The sequence below is a fragment of the Apus apus genome, chromosome 2 (genome assembly GCF_020740795.1).
Source record: "Apus apus isolate bApuApu2 chromosome 2, bApuApu2.pri.cur, whole genome shotgun sequence".
In the NCBI taxonomy this organism is placed as follows: Eukaryota; Metazoa; Chordata; class Aves; order Apodiformes; family Apodidae; genus Apus; species Apus apus.
The window spans coordinates 115435154-115459655 of NC_067283.1; the positions used below are offsets into that span (position 1 = coordinate 115435154).

Consider the following 24502-nt stretch of genomic DNA (forward strand, 5'->3'; position numbering starts at 1 on the left):
CCCTTTCATTCACACCACGAGGCCGTTCTCCTACTATCAGTCAGCAGCTGACACTGTGGAAGAGCCTCAAAGGCAAAAAAAAAAGGGATCAAAACTAAACCAAAGCTGTATAAACAATGCAACAGTAGAAGTAAATGCATAAATCCTAATTCTTAACCCAACCCACAGGGTGCGAACAGAACCTTTATAGTAAATCCAACAAACCCACCACAGTGAGCTATGGGCTATAGAGGAAACAGGAAAAGCCAAATATCATTCATGAAATCACCATCTCAAGCAGAAACATTGAAAATAGGCATTGGCAGATATTTAACTGGCTTCAGAACAACAGGTTCATCAGTCTTGCGGATCCCTCAGCAAGTAATGAGGTGCACGTTTTTCTGCGTGCCTGGTACAAGGTGAATAAGAGCCCTTGCCACTTGACCATCTCATGGTTTGAAAGCCTTAGGTAACTTGTACTCACTGCATGTCACTTAGATTAAAAGAAGTAGAGGCAACCACTTAAACAATATCTGTACCTGGACGTTGTGGTAATTTGGGTAACTTTGTGTCTCAAAGTTAAATGTCAGGTTATTATTGAAGCATTTTCCCAATTAATTTTACTTTTAAAACTCTGGATATTTCAACCATTGCCCCTTTTTGGTCCTTAGCTTATATCTTCCCCTCTTACTCTTGGTCAAGTTTCTAGCACTTCTTATGAAAGCAAAACGTCTGAAGACAGTAAAGAAAAAATTAAGCTTGTGACTCTAATACAAAAGTAAAGGAAAGTAATACACTCTTTACATTTGACAAACTGTTTTGAGGCTACTGCTGTGACATAACTACAAATGTGTTTTTTTTCTAATTTTAACAGTACCTTATTTTGTATTCTTGAAGTCACTTAATAAGAAAGAAGTTGCAAGTATTCATAGAAAGACGGCAATATTGTTTCAGTGAAACATTTCAGTTTTTAAACCTACATAATCTGTAACTCCTTAAGTAGGGGTGTTCCTCCCAGAAGAGGAGTTATGCTTTTAGAACTGTCTCAACTTTCTGAGACATAAAAATATCTCTTAACAGCACATAGTCAATGTACTGTCAACTGCCTGATCAAGATCATTATAACAATAAGAAAGAAAATGTTTCTCATTATCAAAGATGATAACTGGACCTAATTTCAGTTTTGATTTCCACCTATGTGCATTATGAGCAATGAAGACTTTACTACTTGGATCCTTTTTTCCAAATGAATTAATGAATTAAATTTATCCTTTCACCAGCTGCTAGGCAGCAGATGGAACCATTTCTGAAGCCTTGTTGAATTCAATCCATAAAACTCATTTCCTAGGATTAGCAGTCCAAAGTTTCTTTTAATGTTTATATACCGCTTGGGATTTTGAATTTCATGATGTTAAACTTTCTATTTAACAATTTTTTTTTCATTTCATATCAAACAAATATGATCGTTTGGGTTTCTATAGCTTTGTAACAACACATTTCAGGTCACATAAGGACAAGAATTCATTTCAAAAGCAATCAAGTAATGCAAGATTGTGATCTGAGGGCTTTTTTGTTTGTTTGTTTTGTTTACATTGCAGAACTACCATAGAAACCACTTGTGTTATACTCAAAGATTAACTTAGACTGGAAAAGTTTTACTGTCTGTAACTTTGGCAAAAACCTTAATGTAAAAATTTACTTAAAACAAGCGATTTGTGAAAGTTATTTTGATCCGATCTTGTATTTGCTACTCACAGAAGCACGACGTTCCTGAAACATGTTTTTAATGGACTTTTTTTTTTTTTCTTTCAGTGAACTTCAATACAAAGTTTATCTACTGGGAGGGGGGGGAGTGGGAACAGTAGCAAATTGTGGCAGCTTTGTGAACTCTTGATTAACAAAAAATTCTGTACAGAAATAGGAACAAATAATCAGCTGCAGTACCATGGACAGCTCCTTTTTATATTCGGTTTTCTTCCCTGTGAAACAATAACTGAAGACCAGGAGACTTTACATTTCCTTTCCATCACAAAGGTCCCTATTTATACATCTTGGAAGAAACTAAACTGTAATTTAACCAAAGTTTCTACTTAGTAGAAAACTGCAAAAAGGAAAAAGGCAAACAAAATACGCCCTCTCCCGCTCAGCTTTCAAAGACAAATTATATTAGAAGTCTCAAGAATAAAATCTCATGATGTCAAAGTCTTCCGTTGTTCAACAAAATAAATAAAAGTTAAAAAAAAAAAAAAAAGTGATTCGTTGTTTTGTATAGCAGTGGTTTCCGCTAATTTGGCACAAGAAATCTATATTAATCTAATAATGCAGTAAGCCAAGAAGGCCACATAATAATAATTACCATTCAGTAATTGAATATTTAGAAGGAGGAGGAAAAAAAAGGAAGACTGGTAATCTTAGCCTGCAGGCATGAAAGTACTATAATACGCAGATGATATTTACAAGTAAAAATAAATGCTCCACACTGGGAAGTTAAGAAGCAAAACTTGTATTTAGAAATTCCTCATTCCGAATCTGGATTATTTTTTAGTCTTTTTATAGCAGAAATACATTATTTTCTCAAAGAAAGCTTTCACAACAAATGCTGTAATTTTCCCCAAGAATTACAAAACCAGTGCACAGCCAAACCAAAGAAGACACATCTATGCAATTAACTTAACTAATTTAATTGACAAAAGAGATAATAAATGGCCATTTTGAATCCTAAGAAGATCCTTAACTGACAAGTTCACCCCTTACAGTTAAAGGATAAAATCTGGGATTTGTGCTTCTATAATCTGTTACATGAAAAAATTCACAGCATCTTGCAGAAGATTGTCTTCCTATTTACATATCAAGGAAGACAAACATCTGAACTAAGTGCTTTGTTAAAGACAAAAGAAAGTCAGAGAGAGAGAGTGAGAGAGAGCTATTACTGATCAGTGTTAAAAAGACTTTCTCTAGCATCAAATATTATTTCATAAAAATCACCCTCTTGCAAAATGTTGTCCCAGAAGGTTCATTTCATTCTTCAACCTCACCTGATATTACTGTCATTTAACTTTCTAAAGATTTTCCTGCACAAACATTCATTCTAAAGTACAGTATTTGTTTTCCTTAATCAGAAGCTCTCAATTCTCTCTCTGAATCTAAAATAATTAAAGGGCTAAAATGTCACATTTGGAAAGACTCTTTTTCATTTAGAGTAATGCTATTAAATGTTTTGATCAACAATCTTTATTTTAAAAACATTATATATTATTTTAAAGCATCCTAAAAAATAATGAGAAAGCTCTTTGGTGTCTAATACATAACTGTAAGTGAACCTGCAACTATCGAACAGTTCCTACAAATACACTGTTCCCACTCTGCCTCTCCCGTCTCATTTATCCCCTTGCTTTTTTTTCTCAATGATAGTATATAAGTTCAGTAACTTTTGAAAATGAGAGAAAAACTGTCCTTGTGATCATTTCCTCAAATCAAACAGCTAGAGCTGCAAATTTGCACAATTCTAAAATGTATATGAACAAAGGCTTTACTGAGGCAGTATAAATGCAATTACACCATGACATTTTATTCAGAAAGCTTTCTCAAAGCAGTTACAAGTAGCTATTTTTTAATTGAGGCCCAGAATAGCATTTAAGATAATGACCAAGCATACATTGTGGAAGAAACAGCATTAGTGTCATTTAAACATAAAGAAAAGTTTGTCGAGAGCATTTTAAACATGGATTAAAAATTCTTATACTTCTTATCACAAATCTCTCATGCTTTCCACATTGATAAATGGACAGGAGTTTTTGCTTTTTGCAAAATAAGAGTACAAACAATAGAAAAGACAGAAAGTTACTAATAGTACAAGCTGCTTAAAGATCAATGGGTTCAGAATAGTGTGAAAAAGTTGTTAAACTTACTTTACTTTTGTTTCCAAAACTTATATGTTTCTCCTCCCTTGTGTGCTGAACTGTGCACTAAAGCTGTGTCTTTGAAAGGTAGTTCCCATGATATGACATCCAGTGCCTTTGACTGCCTAGAGATAAGCACCTGCGTTTGTGTCCCCTCTTTACGTCACACCTCCCTATTCAAACCCTCTCAATATGATTCACATTTGCACATCAACAGCCTCATGCGCATACACAGATTTTTTTCGGCTCTGGGCCCAAAACTTTCACTTTAATTTTCATCACATGATTGCTGTGGCATATGTCCTTCCAAACCTCCCATATATCAGTCATCATGCAAATGAGATGGAATATCACTCCTCTGCAGCAGATGGCCAGGGATGATAACAATGGCTCAACAGAGGAGATTCAATGTCCCTGACTTTATCGCCACGGCAACAACAACCTAAAATATATGTAATGGAAGTGGTGCTTATTAATTTTGCAGGCTCGAGTGTTCTGATTTTGTGAGTGAATGGGCTGAGTTAAAAAGGGGGCTGTGTCCTCCTGCCTCTAGAAGACTATCTATAAAAGCCAGGGACCTGGAAATTATTTTCAGTGACTAAGAAGGCAACAGCCTAGCAATTATTTGAGTAATTAGGTGTAATTCCTCCCTGTAGGCCTTGTACCCTCCTGTGCTTGTTTCACAGAAGCTCGTGAATTAGACAGGCACAGATACTGAAAAGAAAAGTGCCTCAAGATATAGCAGGAGAGCTTGCAGGAGCTAAGCTTCAGTGATATGACACTTGGCCTCCACCAGGCTTGGTAAACACAAGCCCCAAGCCCTAAGTAAATAGAGGCCCCACTCCACAAACACAGACCAATTAAAATTACAAAGGCAGCCACACTTCTGGGTGGGGCTGGGGGAAGCTTTATTCTGCCATGGTCTCACTGTGAGTTGCACACATAATGGCCTCTTAGTTCAGAGCACCAAGTACTGTGTTCCCATTGCTATCTGTCACTATCAAACCCAAGCACAAGGCTGTCTTCAGGCTGTGAATGTCTCCCTAGGGATTTACGATGTGCCTTTAAGGAAATGTTTCAAAGTTAATTTTCTGTTAGTCCTCTTCTAAATGCAAACCAGGAAGGAAAAATAAATGCAAAGATTTGATATTTATCTTCAACAGATTAGCAGTAAAGAGTGGGGATCACCATTTTCCCTCTGAGAAACAACATATCCACGGCCTTTCTTCACCCCATTCATGCCACAGCTTTAACCTCCTTTAATATTTTGAGCATGTGAGTAACCATTCCTCAGAAATAAAGTTTATATGTGAACTGTATATTCAACTAGGAAAGTGCATGTACAGAAACGGTGTCTTTTGTTCTTTTCCCCAGGAGAAACCCTAGAAAAATGGAAAATCCTTTGTATCATTCTTCAGTAGATGGGAGAAAGTTTAAGTGAAACTGATGAAATACTTTGGCAAGTGATGGCTCCAACATGTGCTAGAGATTTACCACAGCACCGGACTATGGAAGCTTGCTACCCGTCATACAAAAACATTCCTCAAAATTTATGAGATTGTTTGAAATAATTTTGACTCCTCTTCTTGGAGCTCACAAACTGCGAACACAAATGGTGTGTAAATTTGAAGCCAGAGAGGAGACATCAAGTTGTATTGTACCCCCCAGAGGAAAATCAGAGTAGTGAGACAACACTTGAAAGAAGTGATAGGGAACCTGAGCAGCAGTGCTGGGTCTGTGAATCCACCTCCTGTTTTGCCCGGGCTCAGCACCACCTCGGCATTCTTTGGTTCTCTGTTAGCATTCCCAGTGGTCAAAGGTAAAGCTTCCATCTAAAAAAAATGCAGGTATATTTTTGTTCTGCATCAATATTGTAAACCTCCAGAACTATTATTTATCTATCATACCCTTGTACAGCACCCAGCATTCACCTTCTGCCCTAGTAACAGATGCTACCAGAATATGAATGTTCAGTACTGAATGAGCTTTCATTTTCCACTACAAAAAAATATTCTGAGTGTGAAAATAATGTATGGCTGTTTTAAACAAGTGAAAAACAGAAGTGTTTTTTTTTTCTGGCTTTAGTTTTGCCAACTACTTCTTAGCTACCAATGGAAGTATTTAAAATACAAACAAGTGTAAAGTAAAGCTTATTGTTCATCTTTACTTCCTACAGTGGCATGTAGTTTGCAATTACACTTTCCAAATACAATGGTACTGATGAGTTTTATTTTCCTGTTTCAGAAAATATCAGCCAAAGTGAAAACCTGGACTTTCATTTTGGGGTTTTATATGGTTGTGTGTGCATATGCAATAGGATTCTAGAATTTTTTATGTTCATGTTCTTAACTTCTGTACATTTCATTCTCCAGTCTTCTAATTTGGATTTGGGAATAACTCATGAGTGTAGCTGATATGGTGACCTGAAGACATAAGTGTGGTCCAAGCTTATGCAAAGCTCTGAAGCTCCTTGTAGTCGATCTGTAGTTGGACAGAAAGCCAACACACAGCGTACTATAGGAATGATGCTTTCCAGACAGCTTGTGTTATTTATAGGACTGGCCACTGTCTTCTGAACCAGATGGAGCTTTTTTCCTAGGGTTTTTTGGGGGGTTTTTTGTTGTTGTTGTTGTTTTTGTGAGCTGCTGTGCATGGCCCTAATTGAACATGGAGGGAGACTGACATTTAGGTCACTGTCTTCATATTTTGCACTGTTAAGTATAGAGTATAGTCTTGCATGGTGAACTGTCTCTTTTATCTTAAAGGTACAGCTTGCTTCACAGAGCTATTCAGATTCTGTCATATCATGGGAAGAACACAGGATGAGGGGATGAGTAAAATTTGTAGATACAGATTATCTTTTCCTGTCTAATTCTTGTCTGTATGGCTGTGGTGTCACGATACGAAAAACTGCTTGCTGAAAAAGAGTTTGGAAAGTATTTCATAAATTCCACTGAGAGGCATAAGTAAGAAAAAATAATCGTTGCTATTAAATCAATCCTAAGTAAGTTCAGATTTAACACAACTTTGTTTTTTGAAAAAAAAATATATAAAAATTACAATCCAGTAAGTAATGACTAACTGGCAAAGACTAGTTTGTTTGTGTTGAGTATTCATTTAAAAAACAAAATAGGTACTTACAATTCATTTCTTCAAAATTAACAAAGATTTAAGTTGCAACAGCCATTCTATTTTGACTCTCTAATTAACAGGAGATTCAAAGCTTAGAATAATACCAAGGAAAGCATAAAAAAAAAAGGTTAAGCTGTCCCTCAAACTGCTCACTTGAGAAAAAATGAAATCTAATAGGAAAATGATGACTTGATGCAGAAACACAAATGAAATAAAACTGCCATAACTACCATTCAGACTTGTAGTGGTAAGAAATTATGCAGATCTAATATGAATGCTGAGGTACATGACTTTTTATAGCCTTTTATAGTATTTTATAGTCTTCTATTGATAAGCAAAATGCTCTTCAAAGAGCACAAATGAAACTGTAAATGGTTTTTATATGCCAGATAGACCACAGCAAAGAAAAAACTTCCTTGTAGAATGTACAGTAGTTATTTGGCTGCTCTTCAAGTTCAGGAGAAACTTCAAAAACAGCTCCGAACTTTAAATTAGCACTATGAATATTGCATAGTACTAATTATATAGCACTACTGATATAATATATCAATAGTATTAACATTTTCCATGGTTTTACCTGAATTTAGTGTATCTTCACTGTTAGGAAGACAAAATTTTTAAAATAAAATAATAAAAAAAAAACATTAAAAAGTTTCCATTCCTTTGCAGAAATACATGTACTTCCTATATTCCTACATCTTGCCAAAAAATGTTCCAGACCTACTTTAAACAGATAAAACTTACTTGTAAGTCTTAAGAGACCACATGAGAGGTAAAATAAACAGTATAAATAATACCATAAAGAAACTTCAACATAACAGATACAGTTTTATTTCTGAGAACAGCCATTAGAACAACAGAATCATAGCTGAATATTCTGGAAATAGAGAGGAATTAGAGAAATCAAAGAGGTTACATGAGATGTACTGGATAGCAAGCAATATGGAGCTTGATTCTTCACAAAGAGATAAGGGAATGAAATATTCTCTGCTGCTGCCAGTAAATTCATTGCACATGTTGGCATCATCAAGCACCAAGTGCAGAGACATTCTAGACAACAGCATTGCCAAAGTTGCTAAACCCATGCAGCACCTGGTTCAATAAAAATAATAAATCAGCCTGGAGGAAATGATGTTAGCAGGCTCGTCCTGAGGAAACCTGCCAGATACATACATAGCAGAAAAACTACAAGCACTCAACTTTGAAATGACATTTTGAAAATGTACTAGCCATGTTTGTACAATATATTAATTCAAAAGTGTCAATTTATAGAAATAAAAAGGACGAAGAAGAAAAGTTACCTGATCAAATACAACAAGGGAATGATTATCCAAATAAAATTATATATGGGCTTGTGTGATTGTTAATTCACTAAAACAGCAGAAAGATTTCCTCTTCTTAAAAGTGTACTTAATAGTACTCTAAAGAAAGCCAGGAAATTTTGGAGTGTTCCTCTTTTGTCAATAGATTTTACCATAGAAAGCAGAAATCAGATGTTTCAGGTGAGTTTTCTTAAAGTGTCTTAGTACAGGTGTGCACTCAATTCTCTTAGGTTTTCTGTAATACTCAAGGGGCTGTGGACATCTCTCCAATTAAAGAACATTAAAAAAGTAATTCTTAATGGGTTTTGTTGTTGGGATTGCACCTCACTGAAAGGAAGATTAGAATATTGATGGTTCGAGTTACAGTTTCATGAAATTCTGAAATTCAGGCTGATACAAAACTGGGAAATGAAAATATTTTTCTCTTCACAGTCTTATTTAATATATAGCCTTAATAAGTAACTGTAAGCAGTTATTTAATAAGCACTGAAAATTAGATGTAGGTGATGTCCAATATGGATTAAGCCTTTCAAAAACACCCCGTAATAAGGCTAAGTATTAAGAGTAACAAATTTTCTCAGGTCTTGTAGTTAATTAAAAAAAAGCTCTCACACATATCTTTCTCCTAATCATTGTATTATTAAATGCATAAATAAGGAAAACAATAATCACATTACTGTTGTGCAAATAAACTTTTTATCATAGATAATAACCAGATTGCCATTTGTAATTTAGATAGCCGATTAGCTGGGAAAATTCCTTTAAGTCATAATGTTAAATAATGTAATAATTTAGTAGTTTTCACGTTATTTTATGCCTTGTCTCAAAAGGGAAAATTAATCTCTTTAGGTCCAGTTTACTTTCGATAACTTTTACTTCTAAATTGCTGATCTGATTGCTGTCTATTTTATGCATTTGTGCCAGTATGTGTCTTTCCTACCTCTCACACACCATCACAAATGTTATAAGTATGGGTGACATCTCTAACACCTCCAGTGTTAGCCTCGGAAAATTTCATCACAAGTATTTGTAGCATTAGAATAAATCTTGGGAAAATAATTTTGGGAAAATAATTCTTTCCAAAAGAGCAAATACATCCTGGAAATCTTAACACCAGGCTCACTTATCTCACTGTCCATGTAGTTCTGAGAAGTACAAAACAATGCAGTTGTTGAAGTATTCTCAGCTCTGACAATTGTGCCTTTCCCTCAGTTCCCTTCGTATCTTTCCTTACAGCCTTTTCACTAAAGCCTACCCATGGCCATTCAACTAGGAGCATTCCAGGTTCTCTTTGGGAAGCATCACTTCTGTGATTTGTATTTGCCTGCAGGCTTCTGCCTTTGTTTCTGTTGCTCACGTTCCAAGGTTTTCCAGATTACAGAAGTCAACAGGTAAACACTCTTCTGCTGAACACCTGCCTTTCAGCCTAAGTTCTTGTCCTCAAATCTCCCTAGGCTTCCAGCTGTGATTCTTCAGAATTTTTTTTATTCTGATACCCATTTCTTGGAAAAGTGCCTAGGCAACCTCTTCTGCGGCTTGCTCAGCAACACAAAAACTCAGCTCATCACAGAAAACTCCAACAGCTCTTGCCAGCAATGCCATACCTGATCCCTGACAGCTGCTTCCTTCAGTGAAATCCTGTGAATCAGTTTCTGTTTTCCTCTCTGCTTATGTGCAGCACATACTTATTATCCAAAGAAAAGCCTAATAACATTGTAGAAACAGTGACTTAAGTGCTCCAGGGTTTTAAGAAGTCTGAATGGCAACACAAAATTCAAATGGTTCTGAACATTCATTATCAAGATGAAAACAGCAAATTAAAAAAAATAATAATTATTTAAACTATATTGTGTGGTTATAAAGAGGGAAAATATTTACATCTTTTTCTATCTGAAATGTTGCATGAAGACAACCCTAAGTCAGATTAGACTGTGTATGCAACATTGTGTGTATACAATTGCAACTGAATCTAAATCTACATTCAGGTGCATCTTGTCAGCATTTAAAATACTTTACTAATAAATGAAATAATTATAGTACTAAATATTACAACGGCATATGACAAATGTTGGGCTGTACCATACCACAAATGTATATGGAAAATTACCTCTGGTTTTACTCATCTATCAGAAACATATATTTTATATCTATATATAAACACATATTTACAGGAGGGAAGAAAAACCTTATTCTTTCTAACACTGGAGAAATCATTTTAATAAAATGGTAAGAGTACCATCAGCTTTTTCTAAACAGCTTACACAAAACTAAGTGAGAACCATAAGGATTATTTTTTCTTCTCAGTAATCAAATAAATCTGAGAGAATGACAGGTATTTAATAATAAATAATTTAAAATGCTTAGATTCAGAATCGGATAACAACTATCTGCAAAAAGAGGGATGTATGTTTCCAGGGACTAAGCTTGCTTTCTTTCTTACACAGTTTGTTGAACAGCCTACATGGCCAGAGGCGATTCTAGACCTAATCCTAGGAAGTGAGCCAAGCATGATAAATACGACTGAATGCTGGGAGTGGCTAGTGTTCACCATAGTGTCATTAGGCAATCTCTAGATTGCAGCCAGTAGCCCTCAGTTACTAAGTCTGTGTTTTCTTCTGACCTTTCTAAAAGCAGTCTTTTAGTTTAACAGTCATTTCCTCTGTACTGGACAACAAAGAACATGTGGAGATCTTCAGAAACTAAAACTAAACACTTGCTGAAAAACTCCAGGTAGATTTACACTCCACTTTGAGGTATATACCACACTATCAGAGGTGAATTGCTCTTGAAAATGTTGAACAGATTGCCCAATCCTATGTCCATACAAGTCTCTAGCAAAATACTCTTACTGTCATCACCAGCAGAAAGACTAAATTATTTGCAAATAATTTCAACTAATAAGGGCAGGTATGGTATCAAAAAAAAAAAAAAAAAGGCAAAAAAATTGGATCAGGTTAATTATTTTCTTAGTGACTTAAGCTTTTTAACTGTTAAGCAATTTTTCCTCAATTTCACACACACACACAAAGAAACTAAACATCCTTATCCTCCCACCACACCAAATAAACAAAAAATCCTCATTTGTTCTTCTTTTCTTTTGGAGAAAATATGGCAATTTGTATTCCAATTTTTAAAGCCAAAGTTACAGGGGTCTAAAATAAGGCTTTATAATGGAGGTTGATTGCAACCCTGGCTATAGAGGGGCTACTGCCTTTCCATAATAAAGAGCTGCGCATTTCCAAGGAGAGGAGGAGAATACTTCTCTGCATGACTTCTTGTAATTTTACTTCTTTGAATTAAGGTTCTGTCTTGGAAACTTTCTTAGTTCTTTTAAGCATGAAGTTTGATATTTCACTTCATGTGGTTTTAATTTTGATCTAGCACACTAACATTTTGCATTTGATACATTTGAAAAATGAGGAAAAATATGAAGCTTTGCACTCTGTTAGAGCTGTGATCCTTATTTAGTTTGGTTGTTTTTCTTCTTTTCTTTTTTTGTATGAATCATATGAAAAGGCCACACAGGCTAAAGCAACAATTTCAACATAATTTGATTTAGTTTGCTTGCTTTGCATTGTCTTCTTGCTTAACGGTAGAATGATTTTTGGCTGTTTAAATTTCAGTCTGGAATGAGTGCTGGCTGTTTTTCCTTTTTCTGGGCATAAAATGGGGGAGACCACTGAGACAATGTCAGGAATGTAAACTGTGATCATAATAACCAGTGCCCAGGTATGACATTATTAGCCTCAGCTTCTATTACACAAAGGTTTAACTAGCATTAAATGTTTCTCAGTTGGCTAGATGCTTCACCACCATTAAAGGCTGCTGAAAAATGACCAATAGTAAGTAAAAGAATGAGATTATTTAAGTATAAATTTAGAATGTTTTAAAAACTTTAAAAGTCAGATTGTTTGTGTGGGTTTTTTTCCGATGCTTTCAAGTGAGTGCAAAAGAGATGAGATTCGGCAAAATGGAGATCTGTAGGACTTAGATTTAAGGGGACATAAATCCAGACATATATCCTGGACTCCAATGCTTTGCTGTAGATTCAACTCCATTCTTATCCATTGCTCCATTGCTATTAATATCTGCAAAAACCCATCAAGCTAGCATTTGTGTTGTGTCTATGATTAGTGATCTTAACTCTTTTGAATACTTTCATTATATTGACGATTCAGAGCATCCTTCCAAATTTAAGAGCCTTTCATTAAGGCATTGAATTTAAGAGCCTACCACACTTACAAGCACAGCTACTGTTTATAAAGGCTTTCACCTTTTTAGGGACAATAGGCAAAAAACTTCACTTGTACAAAAGACTGTTTTTTTTCTAATAGATTGAAAACTCCTTGGAGAAGAACTATAATATACCAATGAATATTGCTAAAAGACTCAAGCATTTTCATTCTTTTCTGCAGTATTAAAATCCTACAGTGATTACAGAGGAAATTTGTTTTAAAACGTATTTCTCTCACACACACATATTACTTGAAATGATGGAATAAAGAGCTGTATCTGAAGAAAAAATTTACTTCTAACATATGTTAACACCTAAAAAAGTCTGAAAGAAAATCACACTGCATTTTGATACCTGATTCAATAGTGTCTCCTAACGTTACTACCTAAACATATAACACATGAATTTTATTACTGTGTATTCATGGTTAATGTATTTTATGCTAACCTTATCTTTTCCAAATAGTATTGAAAAAATAAATTGTTCAAAAGTATTAATCAGAAAATAAGAGTGTGGCATTTCACACTTGCAAAGACTGTTCTTAGATTAGTAACAAAATAAAACCTGGCATCATGCTGTTTTGAGTATCCAGGAAAAATATTTTCTTTCTGTTTTAGGCATTCAAAGTGAAAAAATAACTAATCTATCAGGTCTTGAAGAAGCAGTAATTTTCTTTTTCTCTTTAAATCTATGTGTGAAAAAACATATGAAAGATCATTTACTTGTCATGAAACTTTAAACCACACATGTACCACATTATACCTTTTCATTTTATCAATCAGTTTAATATGCAGAATGTTTCAAAACTTTTTTGTATTGTATGTAAAACACAGTTTTATGTAGCGAATGTAAAAACAATGTCTGACTATATAGGTAACAGATTGAATTCCTATTTCCATACCAAGCATGAGCCAAATTGCAAGGGTAAAAACTTAAATCCATTAAATAAAAATAAATGCAATTTTCCCTTTTCAAACCAAATAAGTAATTGAAGAAATGTACATTCAGATGACATGATTTAAATATGAACCTACTATGTCTTCAGGGTTGTCAAAAAGAAGTAATAAATGTAGTATGAGATTCATGCTAGTTGAAAATCCACACCTTATACATTCAAACTTGTATTAAGAAAAAAGTACAAATGCAAAGTACAAATTATTTTAATCAGGATTTATTGCTCATTTCTTCAACTGGTAGTAAGAATCAGAAAACTAAATCACTATGATTTGATCTATCTATACTGATAAAGATTCTGCAAAAGTTGCCTAAAATATTGTGATTTAAGCTCTTGTAGACCTCTAACTCCACAGAGTTCATTAATATTAAATGAAATTTAAGAAAGGCCTGAGAAACCTACTAGACTGTGAATGGATCAACTGATATTTTTAATTCTGCTTAGTAGGTGCCATTAACTAAAAATAAAATGAAGGCACAAATCCACCAGGAATTAAGTAAAAATGGAACATTATATTCTTTTCCTGATTAACTTACTAAAAGTATGACTGATTTTATAGTGTTTATAAGCATCTGTATGCATTAATTTGCACTGTGAAACACAGAACAAGATGCAGAGCACGAGGTCCGGTATAATGTCTTCTTCACAAAAAGTCACCTTCAGGTAAGTCCATGACAAGAAATACAACAGTTAAAGCCAGAAAACACATATCTAGGCCTTTAATGTCTTTCTCACTTAGCTAATTATTTAGTTCTGTTGAAATTATTCTGTTCTTTGTCTTGGAAGCTTGAAGTTTCCATAAATAAACTGTACATCTACTAATTTAAAACACACCTACCTCATTCTCCCAACCTGTTAGACCTTCTGTCACTAAGAAAAAGCCTGTCACTGGGACTTCAACACATTTTGGTGTGGCTGACAGCATTCCTAAGAAAAAAATGAAGTTGTCAAGTATTGACCAGGAACTGCACACCAGTGACACTTAATGGCTAGTTTTGAGTATTATAACCAGTCTTAAACGATGTCTCCAAAGAATAATACTAACTAGTCACTTTATATTAAAAGAAAAAAATAATTAAGGGTTTGGGGGACAGTACCATCTTAAAAGTTTTTTACAAAAATCAGCTGATAGCCACTGCTTGTTAAAGAGAACAGTTTTCATGTCCTAGCTGTGCAACTAACGATTTAACAGTTACTCCTTTTTAAGTTCCCACATGTAGTGTGGCAAGCCACACTATTCAAATAGCAATGCTGAGACCCAGTGCAGAAATATTATCTAGCAAACTCAGAATTTACTTTCTTTCATCAACTTTAGACCTTAGACACAATATGACATTTTTTTTGTGGCTTAAAAGTATATAAGCATCTGTTAACAGAAGCCCTTTATTTCACATAACAAGAGAATTCTGTTTATAATGTGTCACCAGCTGCTCAGTCAAAATGGGTTCTATTAGAACTAATTTAATTTTACATAAGTTGATCTATTTGCATTCTGAGTCTCCAGTTAAACGACTAGGTACTATTTTGTAGACGGATCCCGCTTCAGGCCTCAGTGTATGGACAATGCTTAATCAGTGTGTACATCAGCAAATAAACATAATCAGCAAGTGTGCTAATTAAGCCAGGAAAATTTTGCAACATGCATACACTGTATGGATTAACAAGGCAATTCATTAGAAATCTTAATTATGGAATATTATATTTTCCGTACGTTTTATTTTACGATGCTTCAGATGAGCTTTCTCTAAATACAGAAGCCATCTACACTTCTCAAAGCAGTCAGTGAGATCCTTTTAACTCAGGCACATCTGTGTAGCCTCTAGTCTGGAAGCCTCTATGAAAAACATGCTTTATTATCTCCAGCCAGATAACCTGATACGCTCTCTTAAAGAAGCAGTTGTTAATCGAATGTTTATAAGCAGATAATTGAAAAATAAATATAAAATATGTAGATAAAAATGTCCGTTGCTGATTTGGTGCCTCTCCTCATCCTTAGAACCAATATTTATCGTGTTTATTTCCGAAAAGGGAACAAACATACACCTATGCTTTGAGACACAGCTCTTGGGTTTTAGTGAAAAAAGCTTTCATTGAACCTTGTACACTTCCAGCTTTTAGTATAAACTGGCAGAAGAACTCCAATATGAAGCAGAGATGCCAATAAATTTGAAACGTGCATGAGTGTAAATATGTGGGTTCCTCTTCTCTGGCAAACAACTCCGCTCAATCGACTCCATGTCTAACACAAGATCATATCTTGCTTTAGACCTTCACTTAAACTTCTTGCTGAAGGGGTTATGCATGTGGAATAAGGGAGACTGGTTTCATGGGAAGCACAAGGAATCAACCAAGCAGTTTGTGTCAGTGTAAGTGGACTTCATACAAAGCACTTTATCTGTCTGACAGTAATATCATATAACTGACTTCATTGGGAGTTGCTGTGTATCGATGAAGGAGGACTCAGAAGGTTAACATAGCTTTGCTCTGTGTAGCCAGGAAAGGGGTTATTTCAGAGCTGCACATTTGTGAGTTCATTGTATTACTTCTAAGCCTTGCACATACAGCTTTCATTTACACAGAAGACTACAATGATTTTAAATAATGGTGAAGTGGTTTCTGCAGCACCTCCTGAAGAGGGCATTGCTTCCAACAGTAAAAGGACACATAACTATGCTTAGGAAATAAGAAATACTTAACAGAATAGAAAGGTTTTCTAAATCTGCTCATCTGTCAGGTGTTCCACATTTAGAGAGTCTAAGAACATCCCCTGGAGCACCTGTACATTTGGCTCATTATTCCAGTCTGTGAATGGGAGAAAAAGAAGAGTTGAAATTCCCCTAGCACATTAATTTTAAACCTTAGATTAGCACATCTGGGAAGGAGATTTCTACATTGACAGAAAAACACGGACCATGTGATATAAGGCATCCTTGGTGCCCTTACAGGAACTCATTCTTTGTTCCATTTCCATCCTTATCTCAAAAATCTCTTGTGGGATGTGCACATACATTTTCAGCTCAATAGAAGCAATCTACATAATCCCTCAACATATTCACTGCTGGGAAGTATTTTAGCCACCATGAGAATGGGTGAAATGATATTATGAACCTTTGCTGTTACTGCAGCTAAGCTTATTTCTTAGAAGATAGGTGTGGCTGAAGTTCAATGTTGTTTAGGTCCAATGAAAAGGATGAAGTCTGAATAGTAGCAGTGGGCACGCTTACAGGTTTTCCTTTTACCATAGTACAGGACAAATTCTGTTCTTGTTTACACCATGCTTCAGATGTAAAATATTAGTTTGAACTGTCAAGGTTGCATGTCCCTTGATGTCTGTCATATTAAGTGGAATAAGTCAGTTGAAACTTGAAGATAACTTTACAATAAGATAAGTAAAGTCTATGGGTTTTAACTGTAAACTTAAAAAATGCTGTCAAATAAGAGTTATACTCTGGTCTGTTGTTAGCAGAAATGCCAAACAGTGCCCATATTAGGATGGTCCCTTGGCATCTGCGTGAGTCATAAACGTGTCTTTTGGCCACTGCTTCATTTATTGCTCATTATGTTTGTTGTGGACTGGTAAAGGCAGATATAAATAGAAAAATGCTTACGTAGTATGACGGACAGATTTTGTTTAAACATTTTCAATACCCTAGCCAAAACCTGACAAAGTAGCTATTACTGGCATTTGAAAATTCCCATCCCATAAAGGATTATTCATGTATATTTAGGCCACAATTACCATTTTATTTGTGGTAACAGGCATGAGGGGAAGGGGAAAAAAAAAAAAAAAAGAAAAAGAAAAAAAAAAAGGAGAGAGAGAGAAAACCAGGGGCTAATATATTCAGTGAAAGCACTTAGGAGATATATGAAATATTCATGTAGGGGACACAGGGCTTAACAGCACAATAAAAAAGCATTCCCAAAACACAGGCCAGATCACTTAAATGAGATGGAAAAGGACATGTGACAGCACCAAACCCTTGTCCAGAGTTCTGGCCTAAAGGCAATGAAATAAGTGAATTGACGATTTGAGTAAAGCTTTTGTTGTTGAGAGTAATGATTCACATATTCTTTGTATGAACATGACAAGAGAAAATTATTTTTGCATCCAGTTCTTCCTTCTGTCCTAAATCAGCCTATGATTCAGCTCATTTCTTTAAAGGACATTGGCCACCATCATAGTCCACCAGTAGAGAAATTAAAAGATTAAAGTTCTGAAACTTCCCTAATCCTGCAGTAATACTTCTTTTCACATCATAGATTGTACTTACTGCTTTCTTGAGAACACTAAATTATGATATCGCCTGGCTTTTAATTTGAGCTAAAAAATAAACTAAGATGCCTTTCTATAAAGTTCACTTGAAGTATAAATTAATTTGCATTGGTTTATCAGTTACAAAGTATATTTGCCTTTGAGCAATGACTTTGTCACATCATCAAGTTATGGAAAATTCAGTCTGTCATAGGCTGAAGGGCCAAACTGTAATAACTTCATTACAGCATCACAAAGGGAGATACAGGAAATTATATTGACATTAAATTATTTCTCTCAAATCTCAACAGTTAGAGGACTTTTTTAATGATATCAATTTAGAAGAATACAATCTTATGTCATTGCTGATTTCACGAAGCATAGAGGTCACATTGAGCAAGTGTGGACAAAACTGTTACTGCATTTGACCATTTGCTATAATGTGTCAGATTCTCACTACTTGTTTCAAGGAGCCTTTTTCTACTGATATTATTTTAGGTCTGAGTTATCAGCAAAGGTGATAATATGCAGTTACCTTTATCTAAAACCTACAATTTGTCAGATCCTCAGATTTTACTAAATTCTTAAGAAATTATTGTTAACATCAGCCTTCACAGGGCCCAAAGGCTTTTTTCAGAACTGTGGTATTGCCAACTGGGTTTATATATAACAACACACATATACAAATAACTGCTACACAATACATATTATCCTGAACTACACACTTAGAGGATTGTCCTATCTGAATAAAATGACACAGCCCGGGAGAAAGGCCTATTGGTGCAGTTGTGAATGGAAAGATTGCAGAACAGGTTTTAATCAGGCACACTTTGTTTAAGCCTATGCTGAATTTAACTGAAATAGTGAATTTTTCAAACTCACCATCTTAACTATCTCAATCATTACAGCATCCTTTAACAACCCAAATTTTCACATGTAAGTATATGTTTTGGGCACACAAGATACAGGATTTCCAGATGCCAAGTGCCGACATTTGAAAATGTGGCCCTAAGTGTCATATGTTACCCATGATTGATGCACACAGATCAAAACGACTTCAGAGAGAGTTCTACACACAGATTGAGGGTAAGATATGGCTGTAATAAAATGAACATTAATCTATGAACAGTGTTGTTCTCCACCATAGGGCAATGATAGATTCACCGTAAACCTTTTCCATCTGTCAAGTGCACAGCAGTGTTCTTGTACCTATACTAATATTCTTTCATATTTAAAGCATTGATTTTTGAACACTCTGTCAGACTGAAAACAAAATATACGAAATACAAATAGAGGCGGAAAAATCCAGGAAACTGGCTTGAACAAAAAAAAAAAAAAAAGGAAAAAAAAGGCAAATGAATCTACCTTTAAGAGGAACAACGAATTCCAACTGATAGCACCTACATCACTAAAATACAAATATTGAGGGTCTATTTATTGAAATGGTTGTCTACAACACTTCTTATTGGGAAAAAAAAAAAAAAAAAGAAAAAGCATATGCTAAACCATTGGCAGAATCATGGTTTAGTTGAAAGTGGCAACTTCCATCCCAACACTGGAGAAGCAAGGACTGCAGCAGTTCTCCTCCAGCCCATTAGGTTTATTCCTCATTCTGAGTTTATTTTAGTGTTAAACTGAAGATAAAACATGGTGTGAAATGTACAGAAGATCTTACTTTAACAAAACCATCTCAAAACAGATTCATGGCAGAGGTAAATGTACTGAAGCAAATAATGAAAGGCAATACTCTAATACTCATTGCTTCATTTGCTGCTAAGAACTGAATTTAAGTTTATAATATTTTGATCATTTAAAAAGCTGGGTGAATCATGAAAATAATTATTCGTGAGTATCTTAGTACCAATTGAGGAAAAATGTGAATAGGTCACATAAGTAAACATTATTTAACTATCTATACAACTAATTGAATAATGGAAACATTTCTTCACCAATAATACGTTCATCTATCTATAGAAGAAAGGAAACAAACAATTTGTAAATTAGACCAACATTGAAAGGATCTAATGAGCATCTGTAATGTCCAAATTTTTTGTTATTTTTACAAAGAATAAGAAAGCTTACTGAAATAATATTGTCATTTACATTGAAAAGACCTTAAATGGGAAACAATTTGCCTAGAAAACACTTGTATCATTAATCCACTGTATATTTACGTTGATGAATGGGATGACATTTCAAAGCACAGAAGGAAGAATAATCTCATACTTTAGGTGGGGGACCAAGAACTAGATGACCTGATTTCTACTTGTAGTCATATCATCAATTATTTTCACAGGGTTTTCACCTCCCTACCTAGAAATTACTTGTTTCTGAGCTAATTACTTTCACCTTAGGAAAGGAAATGAGCTTTATTCACAGTCCAATGAATAACTGAGTACCCTTAACTACCTTTGAGTTAGGGTGACTCTAGTAACATGAGTATAATTAAGTGAGGCTCAGAAAAATAGAATGCTTGAAAGAAACAATATTCCTACAAGGTACCTCACTTCAGCTCCTCAAGGATCCCTGTGAGGGAAGTTTTCACCAGTGAGTGAAATTGAAGATTAAATGTGAATAACTTCAGCGACTGCTAATGTTCCTTGAGACTTTACAAAAATAATCAGCCCAAAACACATGAAACCAAAGCAGTTGTAAGCACAAACATAAAGCCATGAAAACCATCCTCAGCTAGTGTTTTATGTAGTCCAGAGTTCACTCAGCCAGTGCGGGAACAGAAGTGATGAAACAGCAAGCAATAAATCCCTTCCTTCAGGAATCTCAGTTAACAAAAAGTGCCAATTTCCCAATGTCCTTACCCATGGGGAAACACCAGTCTTTGGACATCCATTATGAGCATTATCTGTAAGGGCATGAAAAGTGGTGAACAACTTTACTCTGGACAAGCAGCATTCAGCTATTTCCTCTGCACTTTGCTGCTAGTTACTGTTAGTGAGCTTGTGAATAAGAAAGACTTTCCAGGGCATGGTACCAGGTGAATTTTATAAAAGATTCCTGCCTGATTCTCTTCAGCAATCTCTGTTCTATTTTCCATGTTCTCTGTTCCTGAGCAGAAAGCAGATTTAAAAATCACAAGGTATTTGTTGCTACTCAGCAGAAGGAGGATACTGGAATCATGGAAGGAAACCAGAATGTAGCAAAGGGCAGCTTTGTTGCCAAATAATGTAAAGAAAAGGAATTCTTTCTCAGGCTTAGAGAATGAGTCGAGTTTTATTCTCACAAGGTCAGACAGCTGTTTATTTTAATCCAAAGAGGTCTCTGAAGCTATGTAAACAAGTTTTATATTATAAGAACAGCTCTTTTCCAAACCAAAGCAAAGTCTAACACAACCCAAAACTTGGATGCTAATTTCTGATTATTCAGAATTCAGTTGCAACTGAGTTACTTTGTATTAAGGCACAATACCAAATGTCAACAAGAAAAATCAGTTAATGTTTTAACCTTTTTTGTTTCAACAGAAATGGAATTTCCCCCCCACGTCTTTCCCTTTCAAATAGGATTCATAAAAAACTGGCCACTTCAGTGAAGCATTTTGACTTTGACAGAACTGCACATTTTCTGAGCACCAGTACTAGTCAGCCCTTAGCTATAAAGCTGCATATAAATGAATGACTTGAACAAGCTCGCAAAGCCAAAACCTGAATTTTAATATAGCCCTATACTTTTTCTGTACATTCCTCTTCAGAGTACACTATAATAAAGTACAGGTGATGAATATTTATTCAACCCTGATTATACTTGAGCTGCATTAGTGTACTTTAGATTAAAGCTCTGTTGTTTCTACTGCCAGTTCTCGTGCATGGTAATTTTTTACATTTTAGATCTTTTGATTTACACATAAAACTATACTTATTATAATGTCTGCCTTATTAACCTTCTTTTCTGTTCTACATTCTATTCATAGTGGTATTGTATTCAAGCCGTGGGTTATTATATTTACCGACTTGCCTTATTTACTGTAAATGTAGAAATTACTATTATTAAGTATGCATTCAGTACAAAACTTAGCTATTCAGACTGAAAGTAGGCTCTAATTCTGCTTAAAATATTCCACTACCAAGAACCTGGACACATTTATATTTTATTTTTGAATTAAAAGAGAGAGAAGTAAGATTTATATCTTACTCTTCTGATGTAAAATGTGATGTCTCCAGAAACAACGCCAGATACTACAAGACACTAGCAACTGGAAAACTGACCATGCAGCACCTTTAGATGCCAAGAATATGGCTTACTGAAGCCGTTGATTTAGGAATGCATCTGGGAAGGCCACTGGGATGTCATTTGTACCCTCCAAGACACCGTTTTCCTAACCAGTTCTCTCAGAGTCCATCTGACTTACAGACTTGGTTTATATAGTATTGGTGAGAGTAAAATTTTCAAGTTAGATAGAGGTTGATATGTCTAAGTGGGAGGCATGAATTACACAGCTAAGTAGCTCCTACAGTGTCCCATGAGAGGGTGCTGAAAGGAATGACAAGAGTAAGGTCTTCTAAGTCACGTTGCAGCAAGTTTGCTTATGATTGCCTTTTGATAGCATGAACATCACAAGCCCTTGGTGTTTTTTCCCAAACAATGTTCTGCTAGACATTGTCACCTACTAATCTGAACCTAACTTAACCATTCACACATCTAAGCCCTGCAGAAAAGGGGACGCTCATCTACATCTACTTCTATCTTCAGTGCTGAGGGAAACATTTCTTCCCTGTCCCCACCAAGTTCAATGGCAGAGAATAAGCATGAAACTCACTGGGTAAGAACAGAGCAGGACAAAAGTATTGTCTCCATGAAAGTACATCATCCTTTTCACATGTTACCATATACATGTCATATGTATATGGTAGCATTTTGCTCTACCACCATAACCAAAACCTTGCAGGGAGGGAGCAGAAACAACTGAGAGGAAAAAAAACCTTGAAGAAGTTTTTTAGTTATTTCTCCTACTGGCTTTATGTCTTCTCTGCATTTCTCTTCCTCCTCACACAGAGATGTTACAAAGGCAATTGACATATATGGACAAGAAAAACAGAATTGGACATATACAAAGAAAAGTAAGCATGCTACAACTAGACAAAAAATATAATGTCAGAATCTGATAATCCTGCAAGATCTTACTTTCAGAACATGCAATTAAGTACTTTTGAGATACAAGCAATCTCAGTCTATGGAAAACCTCATGCAGGTTTGCTAAACTGCCACTGGAGATACAGAGTATGTGTCAGCATTAGTTCCTTCAACCAAAGATACCATGGTGCATTACAGGACTAACAAAAGAAGGTAACAGTATTCAACATTACAACCACTGAAAATGGAACCTAGTAAGAAGTGAACTGGGAAACAGAAAAGGATTGAAGGAAGAAGCTAGATAGGTCATTATTCGTTACTTAGAATTCTATATTAATAACACCTATTTGTCTCCTTCTGAGAGCATCTTATAATGCCAGTTGGTCTTTGCACACACACAGAAACAAATGCAAATTTCCTATCTATGGAACTGAGAGACAGTCAAATCAAAAGAAAGTACTAAAATGTGGTAAAGAAAGTGATGCAGCAGAGTAAAGGCAGACAGCAACAATAAGACAGCCACCTAAATAAAACTTAGGTAGAATCCATGCAGGGTCTTTTGACCTAGGTATTTGTAGAAGCAAATCACTTTCACAGTTACATTCCTTAACGAGATGGACTAAATACAAAGTGAGCAAGTTCCCCCATACCAAGGGATGTACTTCTGAAGAGGGCATTTCAGCAGTCCCTCAAGAGAGCTGTCACCTCAATACAGCTGAGCAACTTAAGAGCACAAGTCCACTTGGACACTCAGCTTATCTGAGAAAAAAAAAATGACAGAGACAAAAAATGGCAGCTTATAAAGAACCTAGAAGACCTTGAATATCCTCAGAGACCAACCCAAGTAGTTAATTATCAGTCTCAAGAGACAATTGCTTCATGAGAAAAAATGCAAAGTAACCAGCTTGACGATGCTGTAACTTAGCTACAAAGAACTTCAGAAACACATTACAAATTAAATATTAATGAGGCAGCATATCCTAGAGAACTCAGACAGTATGCACTACCAGAAATTAAATTGTTAAATATTTAGGCTAAATGCCATTTCAGTGATCATTAGTCTGAAATATTTGGCTAGTAAATTCAGTATCTTTAATTTCAATCAGATTTGAGTGTTTGTAAATGATGCAGCTGTTCCTATAAAGATAATTTAATAAACAAATAGCCAACAACTTTAATTTTGGGAGGTTTTTTTGTGATATTTGAAGATTAGAGTTATTTGCAAACTCCTCGGACCCCACTGCTCTCAGTTCTAAAAAAGAAACAATTTCAGTGCATGATCTGTATGAAACAGATTTTCTGTCTTAGTCCAGTTCCAAAGTATGACAGACCTCTCAAATCTCACAATCATAACAGGCATCTTTGTTTTCCATCTCAGCAGAAAGCCAAAAGAAACCACAGAGATATAATTATGCACCTCTCTTCCTTACAATTGCTCCCACTATGTGAAAAGCAAGTTGATGGCATGGATGACAAAGAAGGAATTCATAGTTCTCACTAGCTATACTGACTTGTTTTGTTTATTGGTTAGTAGCGGACAACAAATCTGACTTTCCAAATATCATCATCCCTCTACACCAAGTTGTGGAATTACAAAAATGGTTACTTCTCTTATTTTGATTATGATGAATGTAATGAGTCCCATTT

At 35.2% G+C, this 24502-nt stretch overlaps 1 protein-coding gene across 4 annotated transcripts in view; it reads right to left on the reverse strand.

The window, feature by feature from the left end:
- ST18 (ST18 C2H2C-type zinc finger transcription factor) overlaps positions 1–24502 on the reverse strand; it is a 169282-nt gene that overhangs the window by 95955 nt on the left and 48825 nt on the right. Inside the window, exon 1 of one of the 4 annotated variants that reach the window (XM_051612701.1) lies at positions 5595–5612. The exons of the other annotated variants lie outside the window; for them this stretch is intronic. The gene's annotated coding sequence lies outside the window, so the exon portion shown is untranslated. Of the gene's footprint in view, positions 1–5594; positions 5613–24502 lie in introns of those variants that run through there. 4 annotated transcript variants of the gene reach the window in all.